We start from the raw sequence: 26975 nt of genomic DNA, 5'->3' as shown, positions 1-26975 counted from the left end.
ACTAAAGGCATCAGGATTCTTGTTCTCTATAGGTATGTTGGAGTCAAATATTATTAATTTTCTTATGAAGGCATTGGAATTTGTTCTAACTCACAATTTCTTCATTTTCAAGGAAACCTTCAACCTGCAGCTCCAGGGAACAGCTGTGTGGACGGCTTTCATCCCCTCATATGCCAACCTTTTCCTGGGGTTGTGGGAGGGGGAAATCTTCTTGACCAATACAGTGTACCAGTTCGAGAAGGTGATCATGTGGACAAGGTTCACTGATGACGTCTTTGTGATTTGGCAGGGCATGGAGGAGGATTGTCAGGAACGACAGTGACGACTCCGGGGAGATCACACAATATCCCTCCGCTGCCGTCACTTTGTCAGGGATTCACACACACACGATCCAGATTACTCACTACGTAGCTAGCAGCAAGCGAGCAGAGAGAATATGGAGTACACACCTTCGAATTCCAACGCATGGAATATGTGTATACGCCCCCATACGGTCACTGCCAGCTTGACAATACTCCAATTACGATTATTCGCTGCCACCACCGATCAGCTTTAAAATACAATACAGGCCTGATCAGACGCCTGTTTTCTGGTAGCATATAGCTTCAGGGAAGGCATGATTACAGAACAAAAGAAACACAACTATTAAATTTTATATTTAATCCAAAAGGGAGGCAGTGTTTTTGAAAAATATACAAAAGGTTTTACAAAAGGAGACAATACAGTACAGAGTATACAGTTACATAAAATAAAAAGGATTAATAGAAAACTTACTAGACCGATCACAGAGATGATTCAGTTTAGCTGGAGGGAAGGCACTCCAATGGACCGCTATCGAACAGGACCTGTGCTACAAAATATGTAACTTCTGGCATGAGTATGGACCCATCTTCAGCTGGGTCTTTTATGCCGAAGGGGGACCTGCCCACACACTCCCCTGCGATGACCTCAGGTGGGCGGGGCTCCACCCTTCATGTTTTTATTAAAAACTCTAACTTCTGCGATAAATCCTCGCTGGTTGATCGCAGAAGCTCACAAGTGATACCATATTTTTTATTAAGAATTTACCTTTCTTTAGAGACTGCACATGACATAGCTGCGGTCTGTTATTGTTGTAATTTTGCATTATAGCTCACTGGAAGGGCATACAGATCCAGAAAAATATGTGTGTTGTTCCTTAGCTGACCCTGCTGCTAAAAATATGTGTTCCACTATTATCGGAAGTATACAACTTTCGATATTCCATATTTCGTGTTGGTGCCAGCGAGACTGGTGATTGAACACATATGCAAATGGACATGTCTTGGTGTGAGGCAGAAATCTTTTGAAGCCTAGGAGCTTCAGGTGTCACCCAGGTGTGTATTTATCACTGGCCTCTGCTACTACAAGCTTCATATGGTAATGAGTTTGCCACCTCTGGCCTGTACTGTTATTTGCATAGAAGCAACTGGTTAAAGTGTCAGCTCTTCTACTCTGACAAATGGTAAATAGGGGAGGAGGGAAGAGCGATTTCAGAGGGAGATAGAAATTCTTAATATTTTCTATGACAAGGATCTTCAGACATTTATGCAGAATCTTCACAACAACTCCATTAACATAAAACTGATGCGTCATCTAAGTCTAGTGAGTATGGATTTCTTGGATCTATCCATTTACAAGAACAAAAACAACATGTTACAGACCAAAACTTTCCGTAAAGAGGCAGCGGTCAATGCCTCGTTGCATGCACAGTCGTCACACCCACGACCATTGATTTATACCATCCCCACTGGGCAGTTCCCGAGACTAAGAAGGAATTGCTCAGAGGATAATCTTTTTCTTGAACAGGCACGGGAATTATCCTTTAGATTTCAGGAGAGGGGATAGAGTCATCAGGAAGGCATTGAAAAGAGCACGTGAAACCCCAAGAAAAGATCCCTTCAAACCTAAACGGTAGTCATCCACAAGCCAAGAGGTAAGATTTATCTCACAGTACAATGGTAACTGGTCCCTGATAAGAGAAGCTCTTAAAAAATATTGGCCCATTTTATCAACTGATTCTATTTTAAGGGATTATATATCGGAAAGACCCACCATCACCTATAGGAGGTCCTGTAATTTGAGGGATACTCTGGTGAGGAGCTTCCATCAGGGTAGCAAGATCCAAAACGCTTTTGGCTTAAAGTGTGGTTTCTTCCCCTGTGAAAGATGTATTGCCTGTCCTAACATGCTAAGAGCATCTTCTTTACTTCCAATGATGGTGAAGAAAAATTATCCATTATCCAATACATTATATGTGAGACCGAAGGGGTGGTGTTTTATGCAACCTGCCCATGCAAAATGATCTACGTTGGACTAACTATAAGAAAGCTAAAGGTCCGCATCCGTGAATATGTTTTGGATATTATGAATGCCCATAAAATTGAAGACACTGCACAGTTAAAACCCATACCCCAACAATTTAAAGAAGTTCACAACCTGAGACCATATTTTAGTAAAAGCGTTTGGTATCAACCGGATCCTGACAAGGGGTGGTGACACTAGGAAGAGTTTGTCGCAACTTGAGACAAGGTGGATTTGGAGGTTTAAAACGGTTTGTCCCGATGGTCTGAATAAGGTTCTAAGCTTCACCCCTTTTCTGTGAATGAGTAGATAATGTGGTTTTATCACTTTTTATGCATTTTTAACTGTTTTTAATTTTTGGTCTTGTTTTTAGAATATTTATGCTTGTACTCTGTAGTCGGCTTTCTTTATTGCTGTTGAAGAATACGCAGGAATGGAGGAGTTAAACGGACACCAAGAAGACAGATACTCTATAGAAGATGACGATTGGGCTATTTGGGATATTATTATGACTCTTGTTTGACCCATACGGAGACATGATTATGTTTTTTCTTTTATTAACTGTTGTGGTTTGTTTTTCCTCTCTCTACAAAGAAAAATATTTATTTCCTAATATAGGATTTTACAACACAGGGACTATGTGGAGAAAACAGTGGACATTAAGCATGTAAGCATTGAGTTCACTTACCTAAATACACCACACGTTGCAAATATGGGTGTTGCCATCCCCTTTTAGTAATGCACCTTTTCAAAACTTTTATATCATATGCATATGATTACCACTTACAACTATTTAACTTCTTTCTTTTATCAATAATTTTTTTTCACAATAATGTGTTTCTAGCTCGTTTTTCTATTCCTTTCATGCAATTGGTTTTCACTCTTGATCACATTTTTTCCCCTTGTTGTGCTGGGGTCTTAACTGGTGTTGTTCACAGTGTTTATCACTTTACATTTCGCTGGGGTACTGTGTTAATTCCCCATCCATATTTATACTGCACTCTTTTATATAATTGGGATGAATGGTTTTGTCTGCTTGTGTAGGGTCAGGTGAATGTATAATTGTGTGTACGTAAAGCCATTTGCATACATATTGATACATAACAGTTTTTTCTTTATTTTCATATTTATGTATTTTTTTTTATATATAAATATATCTTTTTTCTTATATATATATTTTTCTAAAAAATAATTTTTGAATTGTATACACACACACTTATAATGTAAAAAATGTCACTATTAGTTTCATTATTTTATTCTAAGTTTAATTTTTTCACCTCTTTTCTTCTCTTGTTATCCCACTATTACCATGGTTTTCTCCTCTTTTCTGATAGAAATCTTTGTGAACTTTAATTTGCTCATATCCATTCAAATCCCTATGGATTACAAACCTTTTATATACAGTGCATTGTGAAAGTATTTAGCCCCCTTGAACTTTTCTACCTTTTGCCACATTTCTGGCTTCAAACATAAAGATATAAAATTCTAATTTTTTTGGGAAGAATCAGCAACAAGTGGGACACAATCGAGAAGTGGAAGGAAATTTATTGGATATTTTAAACTTTTTTAACAAATTAAAAACTGAAAAGTGGGGCATGCACTATTATTCGGCCCCCTTGAGTTAATACTTTGTAGCTCCACCTTTTGCTGCGATTACAGCTGCAAGTTGCTTGGGGTATGTCTCTATCAGTTTTGCACATCAAGAGGCTGAAATTCTTGACCATTCTTCCTTGCAAAACAGCTCGAGCTCATTGAGGTTGGATGGAGAGCGTTTGTGAACAGCAGTTTTCAGCTCTTTCCACAGATTCTCGATTGGATTCAGGTTTTTACTTTGACTTGGCCATTCTAACACCTGGATACATTTATTTTTCAACCATTCCATTGTAGATTTTGCTTTATGTTTGGGATCATTGTCTTATTGGAAGATAAATCTCCGGTCCAGTCTCAGGTCTTTTGCAGACTCCAACAAGTTTTCTTCCAGAATGGTCCTGTATTTGGCTCCGTCCATCTTCCCATCAATTTTAACCACGTTCCCTGTCCCTGCTGAAGAAAAGCAGGCCCAAACCATGATGCGGCCACCACCATGTTTGACAGTGGGGATGGTGTTTTGAGGGTGATGAGCTGTGTTGCTTTTATGCCAAACATATCGTTTTGCATTGTGGCCAAAAAGTTTGATTTTGGTTTCATCTGACCAGAGCACCTTATTTCACATGTTTGGTGTGTCTCCCAGGTGGCTTGTGGCAAGCTTCAAATGAGACTTTTTATGGATATCTTTGAGAAATGGCTTTCTTCTTGCCACTCTTCCATAAAGGCCAGATTTGTGCAGTGTACGACTGATTGTTGTCCTATGGACAGACTCTCCCACCTCAGCTGTAGATCTCCGCAGTTCATCCAGAGTGATGATGGGCCTTTTGGCTGCATCTCTGATCAGTCTTCTCCTTGTTCGAAATGAAAGTTTAGAGGGACGGCCGGGTCTTGGTAGATTTGCAGTGGTCTGATACTCCTTCCATTTCAATATGATCGCTTGCACAGTGCTCCTTGAGATGTTTAAAACTTGGGAAATCTTTTTGTATCCAAATCTGGCTTTAAACTTCGCCACAACAGTATCTCGGACCTGCCTGGTGTGTTCCTTGGTCTTCATGATGCTCTCTGCACTTCAAACAGAACCCTGATACTATTACAGAGCAGGTGCATTTATATGGAGACTTGATTACACACAGGTGGATTCTATTTATCATTACCAGTCATTTAGGACAACATTGGATCATTCAGAGATCCTCACTGAACTTCTGGAGTGAGTTTGCTGCACTGAAAGTAAAGGGGCCGAATAATATTGCACGCCCCACTTTTCAGTTTTTAATTTGTTAAAAAGGTTTAAAATATCCAATAGATTTCGTTCCACTTCACGATTGTGTCCCACTTGTTGTTGATTCTTCCCAAAAAAATTAGAATTTTATATCTGTTTGAAGCCAGAAATGTGGCAAAAGGTAGAAAAGTTCAAGGGGGCCAAATACTTTCACAATGCACTGTATGTTGTTTATTTTTTACTTCTTCCTGTTCCCGACCGTGTGACTGCGTCCAACCCCATGCTGGCATCTGTGCGCTCACTGTCGGAGTCTGGCTTCACAGTTGCCCGGGTAATGCGTCTATCACAGTGTCACACCGGCTCCGCCCATCTATGATGCACCCCATGGTGTGCCTGCACCGCCATGTGGTGTGTGGGTGGCCATGCCGGCATGCTGCCTGGACGCCGTGTCCGTGAGACCTGTGACACGGTCTCCCCACGTGAGCGCCACCACACAGCTGATCATTAGTAAACAACACAGCTGATTGGCTGCATCGGCACATAAAAATCCTGCGTTTATCTACTCAGTATACCCTTGCTGAAGAAGCACTAAAGCGAAACGTGCGTCAGGCGTCTAATCTGGTAACTATAAAGTGTTTATCTGTCGTTTGAAGTGTTTTGTTTACATCTTTTTTCATCAGGTGGTTTCTGGTAGATCCAAATGCCTGGATCTGCTATTGCTCCTTTAGCTCTAGATAAACCTAAGCACTAGCACTTTATTTATGCATTAGACTATACTATTGGAGCAGTGCACCTCCCGACATCAGGATGCTGACCCTAATCCAATTACATTTATGGTTTTACATTTATCTATCATGCATTATATAAACTAACCCTATACAAAAAAAAACTGATTTGTTTTACTTAATTTCTGCATTTGAATTTGTACTAACATTACACCACTAGGTGGAGACATTACACAGTTTATGGTTTTATAAATGTGAATTCAGTTAAACAATGGTATACTTTTTTCCACATTGGTTTATAGTATAAAGAAAAACAAATTCCAGATGAATCCATGCATATAAATCATTAGTTGTCTGGATGGTTAACTTTTTTTTATGACACACATAATTTATTTATACTTACCTGTTATTATTCTCTGCAGTACAACTCCTTTTATCTGACTTTATGCATTGATGTAATGTGTGTCATTTAATGTGTTTCAATAAAGATTAATTGATTATTTTAATTGTGCATGGGAGTGTTTCCAATGGCATTATAAAGAACTGCTAGACTTAGAGGTGGTGGTACAAGTCCTGTGGTTCCAACAATATTAGGGCCATTATTCAAGCCTGTTCTCCATAAAGAAGCCAGGAGAAGAGTTTTGAACGATCATAAATCTAAAACCACTAAATCAGTGGGTCTTATACAAGCCATTCAAGATGGAATCATTAAAATCAATTGTAACGGGTCTGGGAGGCGGAACCTCTGAGCTACTATACAAGGGGGCGGTCCTTGTAAGGGAGCGGGTGGCGACCAGGGAAGACGGGCAGGCAGTCACAGCAGGTGACCGGGGCAGTCTCTGGGTGAACGGACAGGAGGTCACGGCAAGTGACCGGGGCAGTCTCTGGATGAACGGGCAGGAGGTCACGGCAAGTGACCGGGGCAGTCTCTGGATGAACGGGCAGGAGGTCACGGCAAGTGACCGGGGCAGTCTCTGGATGAACGGGCAGGAGGTCACGGCAAGTGACCAGGGCAGTCTCTGGGTAAAGGGTTGGTACGACCTGTGACGGCTGAGCCTCCAGGTAGGCAAGCAGGCAGATGGTAGACGTGAGCTCCCAGGTGAGCAGGCGAGAGTCTCTGGATAAGCGGGTGGTCACAGCATGTGACGGCGGAGCCTCCAGGTAGACCAACAGACAGGCAGCAGATGAGCGCTCCCAGGTGAGCGGGCAGGAGTCTCTGGACAGGCGGGTGGTCACAGCACGTGACCACGGAGCCTCCAGGTAGGCTAGCAGACAGGCAGCAGATGAGCGCTCCCAGGTGAGCGGGCAGGAGTCTCTGGACAGGTGGGTGGTCACAGCACGCGACGGCGGAGCCTCCAGGTAGGCTAGCAGGCAGGTAGCAGATGTGCGCTCCCAGGTGAGCGGGCAAGCTGGTCCATAGACAGACTGACAGGAGTTGGAAGGCAGACCGTCGGACCTCAGGCTAGCAGACAGGTAGCAGATGTGCGCTCCCAGGTGAGCGGGCAAGCTGGTCCTTAGACAGACTGACAGGAGTCGGAAGGCAGACCGTCGGACCTCAGGCTAGCAGGCAGGTAGCAGAATATCAGGCAGGAATCAGACAGCAAACTGGCAGGAATCTGGCAGGTAACTGGCAACGGGACCTGAGGACTGAAGCAGAGTAGGGAACAGTGCAACAACATTGCTCGGGCACCTCCATTTTGGAGGAGGTGCCTTATATATGGTGAAGTCCTCCGGCCATTGGCCGGGGACTCCTTAGGACGGCGCGCGTGGCCCCTTTAAGAGGGAGGGAGCGCGCGCGCGCCCTAAGCACCGTGGCCGGGAAGGAGCGCGCGCTGCCAGCAGAGCGGGAGGAGGACGCCGGACCCGGAGCGGAGGGGTGAGGGGAACAGCGTCCCTGCCTAGCAGAGGGCAGGGACGCCGGCGCTACAGTACCCCCCCCTTTAGGCCCCCCCTTTTTTAGGCCAGACAGAAATTTAGCAAGGATGAGAGGGGCATGGATGTTCTCCCGGGGCTCCCACGTTCTCTCTTCAGGACCAAACCCCTTCCAATCTACTAGAAAAAAGGTTTTTCCTCTTACCCTTTTGGTGGCAAGAATGTTCTCTACCTCAAACTCGTCTTCAGCAGAAACCGGAGCAGGAGGCGTACCTGTAGACTTGGAAAAAGAGTTAAGTACCACGGGTTTGAGGAGAGATACATGGAAGGAGTTAGGGATCCGCAAGTTGGCCGGGAGTTTCAATTTATAGGCCACCGGGTTGATCTGTTTGATAACCTCCAGTGGGCCGATGAACTGAGGCCCTAACTTGTAAGAAGGAATCTTGAGCCGGACATATTTAGATGAGAGCCAGACTTTATCTCCAGGACGAAATTGTGGAGGATCCAGGCGTTTCTTGTCAGCGTGTCTTTTCATCCGCTCGGACGACTGAAGGAGTGCGATCGGGTACTCTCCCAAATGGAGGAAAATTTGCTAACGAGAGATTCCGCAGCCGAGTTGTCCACAGAGGTGGAGACAGGAAAAGGGATCCGAGGATGCTGACCGAAGACTACAAAAAACGGGGATTTGGAGGAAGATTCGCACTCGTGGTTATTGTAAGAGAACTCGGCCCATGGCAGGAGATCCACCCAGTCAGAATGGTGGGCATTAACGAAGTGCCGGAGGTAACTGGTCAGGTTCTGATTGATCCGCTCCACTTGACCATTGGACTGTGGGTGGTAAGCGGAGGAGAAGTCCAGGGTGACGTCTAGCAGTTTACAAGTGGCTCTCCAGAAGCGTGAGGTGAACTGTACCCCACGATCCGACACGATGTGGAGGGGCAGTCCATGAAGACGGAAAATGTGGTGGATAAAGTTTTTTGCCAGCTCGGGTGCAGACGGGAGGCCTGGCAGGGGAACGAAATGAGCCATCTTGGAAAAGCGGTCAGCGACCACCCAAATGACCGTACAACCGGCAGAGACGGGGAGATCAGTTATAAAGTCCATTGCTATATGCTGCCAGGGGGCAGCAGGTACTGGAAGCGGAAGGAGGCGACCGGCTGGCAGATGTCTTGGAACCTTGTTGCGAGCGCAGGACACACAGGCAGAAACAAAGTCTATTACGTCCTTGTGCAGGGTAGGCCACCAGTAGTGCCGGGTAATAAGCTGGAGGGTCTTTTTCTGACCGGCGTGGCCAGCTAGTTTAGACGAGTGACCCCAGTGTAGGATCTTCTCCCGATCAGGTACTGATACGAACGTCTTACCGGGAGGGAGACGATAATGTGTTTTGGTTCCTCCTCGAGATCAGACATCAGAAAGGATCGGGACAAGGCGTCCGCCTTGATGTTTTTGTCAGCCGGGCGAAAATGAAGAACAAAATCAAAGCGAGCAAAAAACAAGGACCACCGAGCTTGGCGAGGGTTAAGTCTCTGGGCATGCTGGAGGTAAGCCAGGTTCTTGTGGTCAGTGTAAATTATTACCGGGTGAAGAGCCCCTTCGAGCAGGTAACGCCACTCCTCCAATGCCAGCTTGATGGCCAATAACTCTCGATCTCCTATGGAATAGTTGCGCTCAGAAGAGGAGAAGAGTTTGGAGAAGCAGCCACAAGTTACCATTCTCCCGGAAGACGATTTGTGGGTAAGTACCGCTCCGGCTCCAGAGGAGGAGGCGTCAACCTCCAGGAAGAACTGCTTGTTGCCATCTGGGCGATGCAGCACCGGGGCGGAAGAGAAGGCCTGTTTTAAGGAAAGAAAGGCCTCCTCTGCTTCGGGCGGCCCTTACGGGTGAGCGCGGAAATTGGGGCAGTCCGGGAAGAGAAGTGCGGTATGAAGAGGCGGTAGTAGTTGGCGAAGCCCAGGAACCGCTGAATGGCCTTCAACCCCTCCGGTCGAGGCCACTTCTCGATGGCAGACAGTTTCTCAGGATCCATTCGTAGGCCGGTCTGAGAAATTATGTAGCCCAAAAACGGAAGCGAGGTCTGCTCAAAGAGGCACTTCTCATATTTAGCGAAGAGGTGGTTCTGCCTGAGCCTGAGCAGGACCTGACGAACATCCCTCCAGTAAGTCTGGAGATCCGGAGAGAAGACCAAGATGTCGTCCAGGTACACCACCACGCAGGAGTAGAGAAGGTCCCGGAAGATGTCATTGACCAACTCTTGAAAGACGGCGGGAGCGTTACAGAGACCGAAGGGCATTACCAGATATTCGTAGTGGCCGTCCCGGGTGTTGAATGCCGTCTTCCATTCATCCCCCTGACGGATACGAACCAGGTTGTACGCCCCACGAAGGTCCAGTTTGGTGAAGATTCTAGCCCCCCTCAGACGATCAAATAATTCCGGAATGAGCGGAAGGGGGTACTTATTCTTCACCGTGATCTGGTTTAGGCCTCTATAGTCTATGCAGGGACGGAGAGAGCCGTCCTTCTTTTTAACAAAGAAGAAGCCTGCTCCCGCCGGGGAGGTAGATTTCCGGATAAATCCCCGGGCCAGATTCTCCTCAATATACTCGGACATAGACCGGGTCTCAGCAGCGGACAATGGGTAAATACGCCCACGGGGAGGAGTAGTACCGGGTAACAGGTCGATAGGGCAGTCGTATGGTCTATGAGGGGGAAGTGTCTCTGCCTCCTTTTTATTAAAGACATCAGCATATGACCAATAAGGAATAGGAAGTCCAGGTAGATTAGCTGGGGTAGGAGAAGGACGGACGGGATGGACGGGAACCAGACAAGTCTTATGACAGTCCTGTCCCCAGCGAAGGACTTCTCCGGTCTGCCAGTCAAGCACGGGTGCATGTCTCTGGAGCCAAGGTAGGCCTAGCAAGAGGGCGTGAGAGAGTCCAGGCAGAACATGAAAGGAGATACTCTCAGAATGCAGCATTCCCACCTGCAGAGTGATGGATTCGGTGATGAGTTGGATGGGACGTGGTAAGAGGCCCCCATCCACGGCAGCAACAGACAAGGGTACAGCCAGAGGTTTGGTGGGGATGCGGTATTTCTCTACCAGGGACTGTGAAATAAGATTCCCGGCTGCTCCAGAGTCAAGTTGGGCTAGTTCGAAATAACGGTTCTCCCCGCAGACGATTGAGACTGACAGCAGCAGAGATGGAGAGGATTTATTCTTGTCTAGGTCGACCTCTCTGAGCGAACCTAGACACAGGCGTTTCCCGACCTCTCCGGGCAGGTACGGATCCGGTGCTCCTTACTGCCACAGTAGAAGCAGCTCTCCTCGGCACGGCGTAAGTCCTGACGGGTTTTGACCATCTTGGTCTGGTCGACCTGCATAGGCTCAGGAGGGTGTACCTGGGGAGAAACGGAGGGAGTGACGGGTTTCTGGAAAGTAGGAGCTAGACGTGGAAACCTCCTCTCACGGGTGACCTCTTTGGCACGCTCCTGGAACCGTAGGTCAATCCGGGTGGCAAGAGTTATTAGGTCATCGAGAGTGGAAGGAATGTCCCGACCGGCGAGTTCATCTTTAATACGGCCGGACAGACCCTCCCAGAAGACAGATACCAGAGCGTCGTTATCCCAGGCCAGCTCCGAGGCAAGGGTACGGAACCGTATGGCATATTGGCCCACGGTGAGACTTCCCTGACGGAGGCGTAGCAGAGATGATGCGGATGAGGTCTTCCGTCCGGGTTCGTCGAAGACTTTCCGGAAAGCCGTGAGAAAGGCAGGCAAGTCGGACACCAGGGGGTCTCCTCTCTCCCATAGAGGATTTAGCCAGGCCAGGGCCTCCCCGGTGAGATGGGACATGATGAAGGCAATTTTGGCCCGGTCGGAGTTAAACTGGTGGGACAGGAGTTCAAAGTGCAGGGTGCACTGATTTATGAAGCCCCGAGCCTGAGCGGAGTCGCCTCCGAAGCGAGGAGGTGCAGAAAGCCGGGGTCCGGGGTAGGATACCATGGTATTGGTGGGCAGCGGAGCTGCCGGACTGCGAGTCATGGCACTGGCGGTGGTTGCTGGAGGAGCAGTCAGAGTGTCCAGGCGAGAATTGACATTCCGCAGGTGACCCAGGATGGACTCCTGTTGGGACCTCTGACGGGACAGTTCATGACACAGGTCCGAGAGCGAGGGAGCTTGGGTGCCACCGGGTTCCATGGCCCGAGCAAACTGTAACGGGTCTGGGAGGCGGAACCTCTGAGCTACTATACAAGGGGGCGGTCCTTGTAAGGGAGCGGGTGGCGACCAAGGAAGACGGGCAGGCAGTCACAGCAGGTGACCGGGGCAGTCTCTGGGTGAACGGACAGGAGGTCACGGCAAGTGACCGGGGCAGTCTCTGGATGAACGGGCAGGAGGTCACGGCAAGTGACCGGGGCAGTCTCTGGATGAACGGGCAGGAGGTCACGGCAAGTGACCAGGGCAGTCTCTGGGTAAAGGGTTGGTACGACCTGTGACGGCTGAGCCTCCAGGTAGGCAAGCAGGCAGATGGTAGACGTGAGCTCCCAGGTGAGCAGGCGAGAGTCTCTGGATAAGCGGGTGGTCACAGCATGTGACGGCGGAGCCTCCAGGTAGACCAACAGACAGGCAGCAGATGAGCGCTCCCAGGTGAGCGGGCAGGAGTCTCTGGACAGGCGGGTGGTCACAGCACGTGACGGCGGAGCCTCCAGGTAGGCTAGCAGACAGGCAGCAGATGAGCGCTCCCAGGTGAGCGGGCAGGAGTCTCTGGACAGGCGGGTGGTCACAGCACGTGACGGCGGAGCCTCCAGGTAGGCTAGCAGGCAGGTAGCAGATGTGCGCTCCCAGGTGAGTGGGCAAGCTGGTCCATAGACAGACTGACAGGAGTTGGAAGGCAGACCGTCGGATCTCAGGCTAGCAGGCAGGTAGCAGATGTGCGCTCCCAGGTGAGCGGGCAAGCTGGTCCTTAGATAGACTGACAGGAGTCGGAAGGCAGACCGTCGGACCTCAGGCTAGCAGGCAGGTAGCAGAATATCAGGCAGGAATCAGACAGCAAACTGGCAGGAATCTGGCAGGTAACTGGCAACGGGACCTGAGGGCTGAAGCAGAGTAGGGAACAGTGCAACAACATTGCTCGGGCACCTCCATTTTGGAGGAGGTGCCTTATATATGGTGAAGTTCTCCGGCCATTGGCCGGGGACTCCTTAGGATGGCGCGCGCGGCCCCTTTAAGAGGGAGGGAGCGCGCGCGCGCCCTAAGCACCGTGGCCGGGAAGGAGCGCGCGCTGCCAGCAGAGCGGGAGGAGGACGCCGGACCCGGAGCGGAGGGGTGAGGGGAACAGCGTCGCTGCCTAGCAGAGGGCAGGGACGCCGGCGCTACATCAATCATACCACTAATAGGGAAGGATTCAGTGATGTGTACGTTGGACCTAAAAAGTGCCTACTACCATGTACCAATACATCCCTCATATCAGAAATACCTCTAATTTGCAGTAAAAGATGAAGAGAAAATCCTATGTTTCCAGTTCTGTTGCCTACCGTTCGGACTCTCTTCCGCGCCTCGCATTTTCACAAAGCTCATGGTGATGGACTTTTTAAGAGGGGAAGATATCCTAATCATCCCATATCTAGATGACCTATTGTTGGTTGTGGATTCACCGAATCACATGAGCTCGCATTTAGCTACAACCATCTCAGTATTAGGGAGACTACGATGGCTGATAAACGGAGAAAAATCAGACCCAAAGCCGGAAAAGAGGCAAATCATCCTAAGGGTACTTCTGGATTCAGAACAGCAATATTCCTTTATTCCATTTATATCAGGAAGGCAATGAGGATCTTGGGTCTAATGACCTCCTGTATATCCAGCATTCAGTGTACCCAATACCACTCAAGAATCTTACAAATGGAAGTTCTATCTTCTTGGGTGTTACGGATCTGGGTGGTGGAACATCTCTGCTGAGATGCAAGGAGGGACCAGAGGGGCGTAACTAAGTGCCAACTTGGACCAACCTTGGCCACACAGCGGCTTAGTCGACTCCGTGAAGCAAGGAGGGACCGGGTAGGTGAACCAGGTGCCACTCTGGGACCGACCTTGTGTGAGAGCAGGCGACTCCCACGGGTCAGGTGGCTGAGGCTGACAGGTACAGCGGATGAGCACGGCAGGTAGCCTGACAGGTGATTCGAGTAGGCAAGCAGGCGGGCACAGCAGGTAACCTGACATGTGATCCGGGTAGGAAATCCGACGGGCACGGCAGGTAGACAGGCTGGCGGGCACGGCTGATAGACAGGCAGGTGGGCACGGCTGATAGACAGGCAGGCGGGCGCAGCTGATAGACAGGCAGGCGGGCACGGCTGATAGACAGACTGGCGGGCACTGGAACCTGAGGGCTGAGTAGAGTGTTAGCACACAAACAACAACCTTGCACAGGCACCTCCATTTTGGAGGAGGTGCTTTAAATAGGAGTGGTCCTCCGGCCGTTGGCCGGGGACTCTTTAGGAAGGCGCACACGGCCGCTTTAAGAGGGAGGGAGCGTGCGCCCTAAGCACAGCGCCCGGGAAGCTGCGTGCAACAGCAGAAGGGGAGCTGGAGCACGCCGGACCGGGACCGCGGCGTTGAGGGGAACGGCGTCTCTGCCCAGCAGGAGGCAGAGACGCCGATGCTACATTGGGACGGCTAATCAGATGTCCCTGTAGAAAGCCTGTAGAAAGCCTGTGACTTCAGCTATCTGGAAGACGATCTGTGCACAAAACAAGGATTCCATTTATGTTACCTCTGGCCCAGATATTCATAGAATCCTAGTCTTTCTTCAATCAGGATTTGACAGAGGGCTAAGGCCCAGTACTCTAAAGGTACAGATATCAGCTTTAAGAGCATTCTTAGATTATCCCTGGGCCAATCATCCTTGGATTAAAAGGTTCGTAAAGGCTATCCACTGGCTTTAACCCACAATCAGGTGCTCCGTACCACCATGGGATCTTAGTCTGGTCTTGAATGCCCTATGCAAAAGCCCATATGAACCTTTAAAGCAAGCAGATTTAAGGTCCATATCTCTGAAGGCTGCCTTCCTAGTAGCAGTCACAACAGTGAGGCATATAGGGGAAATTCAGGCTGTCTCCATAAAAGACCCATATTTAAGAATTCAGAGAGACTGTATCATTCTGAGACTGGATCCAGTATTTCTACCAAAGGTGGTCACAGACTTCCAAAGGAACAAGGAGATCGTCTTGCCTTCCTTTTGTCAAAATTATAGTAATCAACAGGAGCTTTCATTGCACTCCTTGGATATAAGGAGAGCAGTCTTACAATACATGAGTATTACGAATGATTGGAAACTCGACTCAAATCTCTTTGTCAAATTTGCAGGAAAAAACAAAGAAAAGAAAGCGTAAAAAACTATGCTAGGATGGTGGATCAAGACGGCAATCAGCACAGCATATATTAAAGAGGGATGATCTCCTCCAGAAGCCATTAAGGCTTTGATGGATAGGTCAGTTGGAGGGGTTGAAAGAGATGGTAGAAAGATGATGAATTCGGTTTTATCCATGTTAAGTTTTAGAAATCTAGCAGAGAAGAAAGATGAAATAGCAGACACACATTGTGGGATCCTGGTTAGTAAGGAGGAGCTATCAGGTCCATAGAGGTAGATCTGTGGGTCATCAGCATAGAGGTGATACTGAAAGTCGTGAGACTCTATGAGCTGTCCCAGGCCGAAGATGTAGATCGAAAAGACAGATGCCAGGTCCAGGAGGAGGAGGACAAACTAGTGTCGTTTGGATTTGGCGGTTAGTAGGTCGTTGGTGACTTTAGTCAGGGCAGTTTCAGTAGAATGGTGCGGTCGGAAGCCAGATTGTAAGCGGTCAAAGAGGGAGCAGGAAGAGAGGTGGGGGGGGACAGTTCAAAATGGACGTGTTGTTCCAGTAGTTTTGAAGCATAGGGGAGAAGTGATATGGGGCGATAGCTAGACACAGAGGATGGGTCAAGGGAGGGCTTTTTGAGGATGGGTGTGATCGAGGCAATTTGAAGCATGAGAGGAAGACACCAGTTGTTAGTGACAGGTTGAAGAGGTGGGTTAGACTTGTGGTATGGTTTGGAATGAGGTGGAACGGGATTGGGTTAAGTTCACAGGATGTGAGATGTGATTTGGAGAGTAAAGAGGAAAGTTGAGTAGTTATGAGAAGAAGTTGGTTTTGGAGGAGAGTTGAGTAGTTATGAGGAGGGGCTGTGGGGACTTTAAGCAAAAGCTTTGCCTTACATTGTCATTCTTTTGCTTGAAGAATGAGGCAAAGTCTTCAGCTGAGATGAGAGGAGAGGGAGGGGGAGCTGGTGGACGGAGGAGAGAATTGAAAGTACTGAATAGCTGTTTAGGGTTGCGAGACAGGGATGATATGAGGGATAAGAAGTAGGTTTGTTTAGCAGCAGTGAGCAATTGCGCAGCATTTTGACAACTTCTGTTACTTGCCGGGCTACTCCACTCCCTTTCTTTGGCAGCCACACAGCAGTATGCCATGTAGATGAGGCCCAGAAAGAGCATGTGCTCCAGTAGATGTCAAGGGCTGCATCAAGTGGCCTCTCCTCCTCTTCCTCCACCTTAACATCACACACAGTACAGTCCTCAGAGGTGGCACCCCAATTACCCTTGTTTACCTCCGCATCACGACTCCCCAACAGCCCAACTGACTATGGGGAAACACAGATGGGCAAGTCTGCAGAGCTGTTCACACATTCTATTCCGGGGAATCAGAGGTCTACTCCAAAGATCCACAGACTCAAAAGGAGGAAAGCATGTGCAGCGATGGCCAAAATTTTTTTTCTGTTTGATCCGGGGCCAGACGAAGTAGGGTCCGAGCAGAATACAGACCCTTGTCACCAGACGTTAACCCCCGGGGGGGAGGTGATCCTGATGAGACTCAGATAAGAGAGGCACACACAGACTGTACTGTGCTGTCAGGAAAGGAAGAGGAGGAGGGTGAGTCTCAGGGCAGGGAGTGCGAGAACAGAGAGGATGACTATGAGGTTCTAGAGCCCACTTGGTGTGAACCCAGAGGCATGCAGCTGAGCAGCTCAGCAGAGGAGGTGGAGGAGGAGGAAGACGAGGAGGTTACGTTGCGGCTTCCTGCACAGATGCGGAGTGATGCAACTATGTTGAGCACTGCATCCTCAGCCACAACTCTGTCTGTGGCCAGCAGTGGTCACGGGTCCGCAGTTCGCAGGAGTGGTAAGGGCTGCCTAGCCTGAGTCTTTTTGGAGACTGCAAAGGATGACCCAACTCACGTTATCTGCCAACTTTGTTAAAAACGACAGAGTAGAGGCAAAAAACTGCAATGATTTGACTACTACATGCATGAACTGGCACATGCGTGATCAACATGCGTTAGTCTGGGAATCTTACTGTGCTAAAATGCAGACTAGCGGGCCTCGCTAACCACCGGCCGCCCCATCAACTGCTAATTCTTCCTTCTCCATCACCTTGGCAAGTGTTCTTACACAAGTCTCCGGCCACTGAACCTCCACTTGTTTACCCACTACAGCTGGGGTGAGTGAGATCCTGTCAGTTGTTATGGAAGTGGACATGCCTGCTGTTTTTGACTGATCTCAGAACATGCCTGCTGTTTTTGACTGATCTCATACACAAAGCACACAACATCTTTCTCAATCCATCATAACATCTTCGCCTACACCTCTCAGCACAGCAGCCAGCCCTCAGTCCCGAAGTTGTGGTCACGTAAAAGATTGTTTCCTCCTACACATGCCAAAGCAAAGAGCTTGAACTTCACCATCTCCAATCTGCTGGCCACGGAAATGCTGGCTTTCCGCCTGGTGGATACAGACGGTTTCTGAAATCTGATGGCCGTCGCAGTCCCCCAGTATCAGTTGCCCAGTCGCCATTGCTTCTCTAAGAAAGATGTGCCTGCACTACACCAGCATGTTGCAGACAACATCACCCGTTCCGTGAAAAAATCTATGTCTACCAGGGTGCATTTCACTACTGACACCTGGACTAGCAAGCATGGCCAGGGGCATTACATCTGGCCACTAGGTGACTCTGGCGGCTGTGGAGGCAGGCGAGGAATGGGCTGCTTCACAAGACTTGGAATCTCCAAGGCTTGCAGGGCGCTTGTGGATGGAGAACAAAACAAATACACACCAGAACATGGAGAACTAAACTAATTGACAACAGGGGTTGGAGAACTAAACTACAAAACATCTAGGGTTGGAGAACTAAACTGGTACACACCAGGGCATGGAGAACTAAACCACTAGACACCAAGTGACAGTCTTGGAAACCCAAAGGCTTGCGGGACAAACCTCTGTATCTAACACTTCCTCCACTGCTTCTGCCTCCTCCACCTCCTCTAGGGCCTCCACCTGCGCCCTCAACCTCCACCTTAATGAGACACGCATTGCAACATTGAAGAGTGAATCCCCCTTTCACGGATGTGTCAGGGTTGACAGACAGTCATACGTTGTCCGGCAGTAGAAGGTCGCTGCATTTGGCCTAAGAAACATCTCTCTGATCCTTTTACTCTACCTTTCTCCAGCGGTGATCCTCACCTTGCTTGGGGATTATACCTTTCCCTTTAGGATCCTACGTTATCCTCACCTTTCTGCTCTTAATCAGAACTTCCTTTCTGTTTCGTCAAATACACTCAGATCCTCAGAGAGTTTGCTAGTGATAGCGTGTTTCACCTATTCAGGCCTGGGATTCTAGTTGTTGACTAGAAATACCTTAAAGTTTCTTCGTGGATTGTTTCTGTGCTCCTGTGTCATCTTGGAGCTAAGTGTATTCCCCTGTTTGTTTCCCCTGTGTGTGAGGGGTACAGGGTGGTAGTTGTGGCGAGGGGCTGGTGCTGTGCTCCCACACCCTGACTCCCCACAAAGAATAAATAATGTTCAATCTGTCTTATAGTTTGTGTGTACTGAATAACACTCACAGTTTTCCTTGAGAGTCCCATCTGCTCCAGAGTTCCAATCAAGCACAGACTCTTGCTCCTTTTTCAACAGAACAACTTTACTTAACTCTTCCAGTTCAGTTTCGGTCACAGCACATTGTGATACAGCAGTCACAGTTTCAATAGCAGATACAGTACAGCACATGTTCTGTTGCTCATCTTGAGCTCTCCCTGCATTCTCTGTTACCCCAGGCTCTGTAATGCCTTCCTCTTCCAATACAGTTTTCATGCTTCCTGATCCACTATTCTGCTGGTTCAGTACCCCACTGAACAAAGTGGCGGACGTCCGCATACTGTATATACTACCCTTCAGCGTGCTCCTCGTACTTTCTCAGACTCCTAGCCTAGTCTACTCCTTCTCTCTCTGCATCACTGTTGACCTTCAGCCAAATGGCCCTAAACTTTTCCACTTCTCTCAGTTATCCCTTCTGCACATGCTTAAATGTTCCAACTCCTTCAACTATATTCCCCTATCTGACTAAACCAGGAAGTACTCCTTCTATTTATAACTTCACTACCCCTCCCAACTGGAAAAAAACCCTGGACCCAACAACTACAACTTATACCTATTTCTCACACTATAGTGCCCCCTGTCTTCTACTGAACCCCAGGTACCTAGCTAACCTTATCTTATTCCTACAGTTATACCCTATTCTTTCCCTATATTATCTTGTTACAGTATACTAACACACACTTTCAATATTTCACCATAATATACATATTACGCATTACACATGTACCTGTTTTATCAGGAAAAAATGCAGAGCGTGTGCAGGCATCCACACACCCTTATATACCACCCTCCTAAAACATGGTCGTCCCTGACCATACGGTACCGGTAGAATACCGTACTTACAAATACTCATCCATGCATTATTAAAATCATTTAAGCATATTTTCAAATATCCAATCCTTCATAAACCCACGTTATAAAACATTAATTACATATGTTACATTTCGATAGCTAGGCATGACTAATGTAAAATATATGTTCTGGTATCATAGGCAATTAGTGTCCATGTGCACAGGGGCAAAGTCTGTTACTTCTTCGACCCGGCAAGCACTTCAGGTCGTCCAATCAACTAAACGGGTCCATTTGACTTTGGTTCCTCTGCTGTAGGAACCCACTGAAAGTGCTCAAGTTCTTTTAAACAAGGGTCCGACTGAACCTGGTCCGTCCCATTGCTCCTGCGACCCATAAGTGTCCATTTTGAAACACAAAAGGCCCATTGGCTAACAAATCCTGCTCCAGGTTGCCAAACACAGGAAGTCCTTTTTTTTTTCTTAAATTACACAATAGCCCACTGGCCAACTTACACCAGCTCCGACAGTCCAGGAGCAGTGACCCAGCACGATTCTCAGGTTGTCCAGACCGCTTTTCCCCCTACCTCCTTTTTGCTGAGTACGGCCCCTTTAAAACAAGTGTGCTGCTCATCAGCCCCTGTAGAGAAAGTACAAGATAAAAGCAAGGGCAGTTCGTGGGTAAACGTGCACAGTCCATAGAGCAGCTGCACACAGTTCATTAAAACCCCTTCCCGACCCATGTCACAGCGTCTGTGACATGGAGGGATCGCGCCCCTGCAGCACGAGCGAGCGGGGTCGCTCACGTGTCACAGTTGCTCCTGCAACTGGACAACCTGTAGTTGACCCCACGGGGGGTGGATTAACCCCCCCGTGCCTAGGACCCCTCCGATTGGCAGCTTCACTTTCACTTTAGTGAAACTGCCAATCGGAATGAATTAAATATTTCACCAATGGAAATTGGTGAAATATTTATGATCTGGGCATGGCCTGATGCATATACTGTAGCATCAGCCATTGGCTGAGCGGAGTGTCAGCTCTGTCACCCCCCGCCCCCCAGATCTGATTGGGTCTAGTGTCCATGTGACGCTAGCCCTCCAATCAGATGTGGAGGGTGTCATTTTTACAATGGCTGACCAAGCTCTACAGCTTCCTCCCATCCGTGGAAGCTGTGCAGCTTGGTCACCCACCGATCTGCCGCTGCCACTGATCCGACGCTGATGCCGCCGATCCACCGCCGGTAATATTACCCCCCCTTGTCCGATTCCAGCCCCCACTCCCCCCCCTCCACCACAGTCCAATTTCATACTTGCACCCCGACCTCCGCTCCCTCCGCTCCCTCTCCCACGTCTTCATCCACCGGCTGGTGCTCTCCTTCTGCCAGCCGGTGTACGGTGATCACAGGCAGCAGCAGGCTCACTGTGAATCCCCTGCGCCTGTGATCACCCACCATCCCTCCCAGTGATCACCCCCCCGTCCCAGTGATCACCCCCCCGTCCCCGTCCCAGTGATCACCCGTCCCGGTGATCACCCCCCCGCAAACCCAGTGATCACCCCCCTGCTGCTGCCGGCTCCTGCTCCCCTTTCTGCCCCAGTGATCACCCCCCCTGATGCTGCCGGCCTCTTACCCCCCTTACTGCTGCCGGCTCCTGCCCCCCTTTCTGCCCCAGGGTTCACCCCCTTGCTGCTGCTACTGCCAGCTCCTGCTCCTCTTTCTGCCCCAGTGATCACCCCCCTTGCTGCTGCTGCTGGCTCCTCTATCTACTCAGCCCCTTCCTACGCCTGACCGCCCCCTCATGCGCCCCGTGTGCCTGAGCATGCCCCGTGTGCCTGAGCGCGCCCCCTCCTGCGCCCCCTACGCCTGACCGCCCCCACACGTGACTGCAGAAGGTTACACCAAGCACTCACACACACACACACGTACACTCACACTATAATAAAGTTTCGATTTCTTTTTTTTACACACGCACACAGCACACAAAATGTCCCGCCCGTCCCGCTCTTCCCAGTCTAGGGCGTACTCAGCTGAGGAGACTATGTCAGGTTGGTGTGTGTGTTGTAGTGTATGTGAGGTTGTGTGTGTGTGGTGTATACACTACACTATACCACACCGCACACCAACCTGACATACACTACACAATTTGTGAAGCACCTCAGGGTGCTTCACAAATTGATTCATATAAATGAAAAAGTTTTTTTTTTTCCACAAAAATTTTCTTTTTTCATTTTTACGGATTAATTTGTGAAGCACCTGGGGGTTCAAAATGCTCATGCTAGATAAGTTCCCTGGGGGGTTTAGTTTCCAAAATGGGGTGACTTGTGGGGGAGCTCCAATGTTTAGGCACACAGGGGCTCTCCAAACGCGACATGGTTCCAATTTGTTAGCGGACACCATGTCGTGTTTGGAGAGCCCCTGTGTGCCTAAACATTGGAGCTCTCCCACAAGTGACCACAGTTTGGAAACTAGACCCCCCAGGGAACTTATATAGATGGGTGGTGAGCATTTTGAACCCCCAGGTGCTTCACAAATTAATCCGTAAAAATGAAAAAAGAAAATTTTTGTGGAAAAAAATACTTTTTCATTTTTATGAATCAATTTGTGAAGCACCTGGGGGTTCCAAGGGCTCACTATGCATCTAGATAGGTTCCTTGGGGGGGTCTAGTTTCCAAAATGGGGTCACTTGTGGGGGAGCTCCAATGTTTAGGCACACAGGGGCTCTCCAAACACGACATGGTGTCCGCTAACAAATTGGAACCATGTTGCGTTTGGAGAGCCCCTGTGTGCCTAAACATTGGAGCTCCCCCACAAGTGACCCCATTTTGGAAACTAGACCCCCCAGGGAACTTATCTAGATGGGTGGTGAGCATTTTGAACCCCCAGGTGCTTCACAAATTAATCCGTAAAAATGAAAAAAGAAAATTTTTGTGGAAAAAAAAAATACTTTTTCATTTTTATGAATCAATTTGTGAAGCACCTGGGGGTTCCAAGTGCTCACTATGCATCTAGATAGGAAATGTTATTTATGTTGCGTTTGGAGAGCCCCTGTGTGCCTAAACATTGGAGCTCCCCCACAAGTGACCCCATTTTGGAAACTAGACCCCCAGGGAACTTATCTAAATGCATAGTCAGCACTTTAAACCCCCAGGTGCTTCACAAATTGATCTGTGAAAACGAAAAAGTACTTTTTTTTTCACAAAAATTTTCTTTCAGCCTAAATTTTTTAATTTTCACAAGGGTAACAGGATAAAATGCATCCTAAAATTTGTTGGACAACTTCTCCTGAGTACACCGATACCTCATATGTGGTCATAAACCACTGTTTGGGCGCATGGCAGGGCTCAGAAGGGAAGGAGCGCAATTTGACTTTTAGACCTAATTTTCCATTCAAAAAGTGAAATGGCGCTCCTTCCCTTCTGAGCCCTGCCGTGCACCCAAACAGTGGTTTATGACCACATATAAGGTATCGGTGTACTCAGGAGAAATTGCCCACCACATTTTAGGATGCATTTTATCCTGTTACCCATGTGAAAATTAAAAAATTTAGGCTAAAAGAAAATTTTTGTTAGAAAAATTAAAATGTTCATTTTTTTCTTCCATGTTGCTTTAGTTCCTGTGATGCACCTGAAGGGTTAATAATCTTCTTGAATGTAGTTTTGAGTAGCTTGAGGGGTGCAGTTTTTGGAATGGTGTCACTTTTGGGTGTTTTCTGTCACGTACACCCCTCAAAGGGACTTCAAATGTGATGTGGTCACTAAAAAAAATGGTTTTGTAAATTTTGCTGGAAAAAAGATAAATTGCTGATGAACTTTGAACCCTTCAAACTTCCTACCCCAAAATTTTTTTCTTCCAAAATTGTGCTGATGTAAAGTAGACATGTAGGAAATGTTATTTATTAACTATTTTGTGTCACATCGCTCTCTGGCTTAGCAGAATAAAAATAAAAAATTTGAAAATTGCAAAATTTTCAACATTTTTGCCATATTTTTGATTTTTTCACAAATAAACGCGAATATTATCGACCTAAATTTAATACTAACATGAAGCCCAATATGTCACAAAAAAACAATCTCAGAATCGCTAGGATCCGTTGAAGTGTTCCAGAGTTTTTACTTCGTAAAGGGACACTGGTCAGAATTGACAAAAATGCCAAGGTCTTTAGGGTCAAAATAGGCTGGGTCCTGAAGGGGTTAATGAGGGGTATTCAACCCTATCAGGATTTTAGTCCCACAATCCAGCAGGGGAATGCACAAATGTGCACAAAGCAACTTGGAGGGGGAAATAAACACACACACAAAAGAACAAAATTCCGGCCCATTTGGTCAGCTCCTCGCCCTTTAAGAGATGCGGAAGAGTCTCTTTAACTGTGGCCGCATTTTTGCCATCTCAGAAATAATCAGGGGTTTCTACCCCCTAGGAACGCGGAACAGCTCCTCTCCTCTTTTTATCACAGTGCAACTAGCACAACTGTAGCACTTAAAGGAGCTGCATCTTTAATCAGGAGTATCACCGTGGCAAGCGTAATTCACTACTACATTATGCTTAAATACAATGATGGCTTGTACCGATGACCCGCTAGAAGATGAGAATCCACTCCCCCTCTTGACTCGCTCCCTGACCACCAGACTTGGTGGCCGCACTGGTGAACTTGGCGCCGGTTCAGCCACTGCCTTAGTTGGCTGGAACCCGAGCACTGTTGATGCTAGGGGAATGGGGTCCGTCATGGTCACTTGCTGCACTGCCCTCCTTCCTTTATGAAGGCCACCAGTACCCACTCCTGCAGAGGGCCCTCGAAGGTAATGGACCTGGCATTTGCATATATCTTCTAACTGGTTCCGGCCTCCAAGATAAACCCATACCCTCGTGATGGGTTGAAATACTATACTAGGCCGCACATTATCTGGCTGGCCATGGCTCCTCCCCCAGGACGCTGCATCTCTTCCCTGATGTGACGTTCCCCCCCTATTCTTTTCTTTTACCACCCCTGCTATCCACCTAACCTCTTCGTTGGTGGGTACCTGGACCTCCTCCCGGTACATGGAGGACAGTGGGGCGGGGGCAGGAACAGGGGCTTGGGGATGACTCACCGTCTGGGATGTTCCATCATTGCATCCATAAGGCTTTGGGGTTACAGCTGCAATGGTTCCACGGCCGCGGGGTATAGGTATCTCGACCACATCCTCCTCCCGGTCATGTGGTCCGGATGGTTCGGCTGCATACTCTTCACGGCCGCTTAGTTTCCATACTTCCGGCCACTGTTAGAGCTTGCCTTCCGCCGGTATGAGACGTCTGTGCCCTCGAGGCCTCCAGGCCTCTCTTCTTTCTCAGACAACTGTCGCTGCCACCCCAGTAGGTTACACTGCTGTGGTCCATCCTGGTCTCCCGCAATGGCGCCACACTGTTCTGCACGTGCAATCTCTTTTCCAGACTCCTCCCTTCCGTGGGTGGAGCCGCTTCCTGCCCATTCAGCTTTGGGCTCCTCTCGTTCTTTGGGAATCTGCTGCAGTGGGTGAAGTTTCTTCTTTTTACGCAGCGCCCACGATGGACGGGCACTGCTCACAGGGGGCTGCAACTTGGGCTCAGGCCAGAACCCACGCCAGCCGGATTTTCTCGCCGTTTTACTTGCAGGACGCCCACGATGGGCGGAGCTATTGCCAGCCTCTGCGCCATCATCATCCGCCATTTTAGTTTCTTTAATGGCCGTCATCTTTGCCATTTTGGGGGCTCCTCCTTTTTCTGAACGCGAGGAATCATAATTCTGCTGACTACGCCAATTTTGTGAGGGGTACAGAGTGGTAGTTGTGGCGAGGGGTTGCTGCTGAGCTCCCACACCCTGACTCCCCACAAAGAATAAATATTGTTCAGTCTGTCTTATAGTTTGTGTGTACTGAATAACACTCACAGTTTTCCTTGAGAGTCCCATCTGCTCCAGAGTTCCAACTTCAGCTGCAGGCAGACAACCAAGCACAAACTCTTGCTCCTTTTTCAGCAGAACAACTTTACTTAACTCTTCCAGTTCAGTTTCGGTCACAGCACATTGTGATACAGCGCATGTGCAGACGTCCAGAGTTTGCTGGTGATAGCGTGTTTTACCTATTCAGGCCTGGGATTCTAGAAGCTGACTAGAATTACCTTGGAGTTTCTTCATGGATTGTTGTTGTGCTTTCTCCTGCGTCATCTTGGATCTAAGTGTATTCCCCTGTTTGTTTCCCCTGTGTGTTCTTTAGTTTTTAGTGGGGCTGACTTAGTGCTCACCCCTCCCACTTCCTTCCTAGGGCCTAGCCTTAGGGTCTGCTAGGGCTAGGTATCCTGCTCGGCGATAGGTGCAGAACCTATTTAGGGTCGATAGGGGAGTTAGGGCTTGTTGGTAGTTCTGTTTAGGGGTCTCCACTCTCACCTTCCCTAGATTTAGGGCTCTCTTCCTTTTTCCCATCATTATACGCAGGGTTCTTCCCATTCCTAGCGTGACACCCTCCCCACCTCCGTACTGCACAGCCAGGGCTCACCACAATCAGGCAGTGTTTAAATGAATATGCCTTGGAGATCACAGCCATACAGATCAAGAGTCGTTGACAGCTATCCATGCTGAGTTTGAGCAATGGCTGTCTACACTGAACCTGGAGCCAGGGAAGGCAGTGTGCGATAACGGTGCAGACTTGATGGCGGCCCTATGCCGGGGCAACCTCACACGTGTCTTGCATGACTCACATCCTCAAACTGGTGGTACAGCAATTTCTCCACCACTATCCCGGCCTGGATGTGCTGCTGCAGAAACCACTGTCACTGTGTGCTCACTTCCGCCATTCGCAACCCGTGGGTCATCGACAAGCATTGCTTTATTAATCTGTCGGCCTACTGGTTAACCGGTTGATACGCGATGTTGCTCCATGGTGTAATTGAACTCTGCACATGTTGCAGCAACTGTTGCAGCAGCAACGAGCCCTGATGCAGTATGTTATTTTGCATAGCCTGGCCCAATGCAGTACGGACGTGGTGCAAATCACACTTGCGGAGTGGACACAGATGAAGGACCTCTGCACCCTTCTGCACATTTTTGAAATGGCTACTAAGATGGTTAGCGCTTATGATGTCGTCATCAGCATCACTATTCAGATCATCTACATGCTGGAGCACACTTTGAATAGTCTGCGGGAGGAGGAGGTGGTCCCAGGTGAAGAGGAGGAATAGGAGGAAGCAGAGGAGGATGAGGAGGGGCTAACAATATTTCTAAGTTCCAGACTGTCGTCGCACAGGCGGTTGCCATGGGAGGGTGGGCTACAGTGATGGGGGGGGGGCTAATGGTACAAGACAAACTGTTAGTGAAGGTGCAGGAGCCGAGGAACAAATGACGAGGCGGAAGAGTTGATTGACGCAAGATAAAGAGGATAATGATCCCCTCTCTGTTGTCCGTGGTTGACAGGAGGGGATGGAGGAAGCAAGCTTGAGTATTATCCCGACACCAACACACTATGGCCTTGGACCTCATGATAGAGACCGACCCATGATTG

Source organism: Phyllobates terribilis, unplaced genomic scaffold, assembly GCF_046119375.1.
Source record: "Phyllobates terribilis strain yellow unplaced genomic scaffold, ASM4611937v1 Scaffold_1__5_contigs__length_1240528914, whole genome shotgun sequence".
Classification (NCBI taxonomy): domain Eukaryota; kingdom Metazoa; phylum Chordata; class Amphibia; order Anura; family Dendrobatidae; genus Phyllobates; species Phyllobates terribilis.
This window is presented reverse-complemented; position numbering follows the sequence as displayed.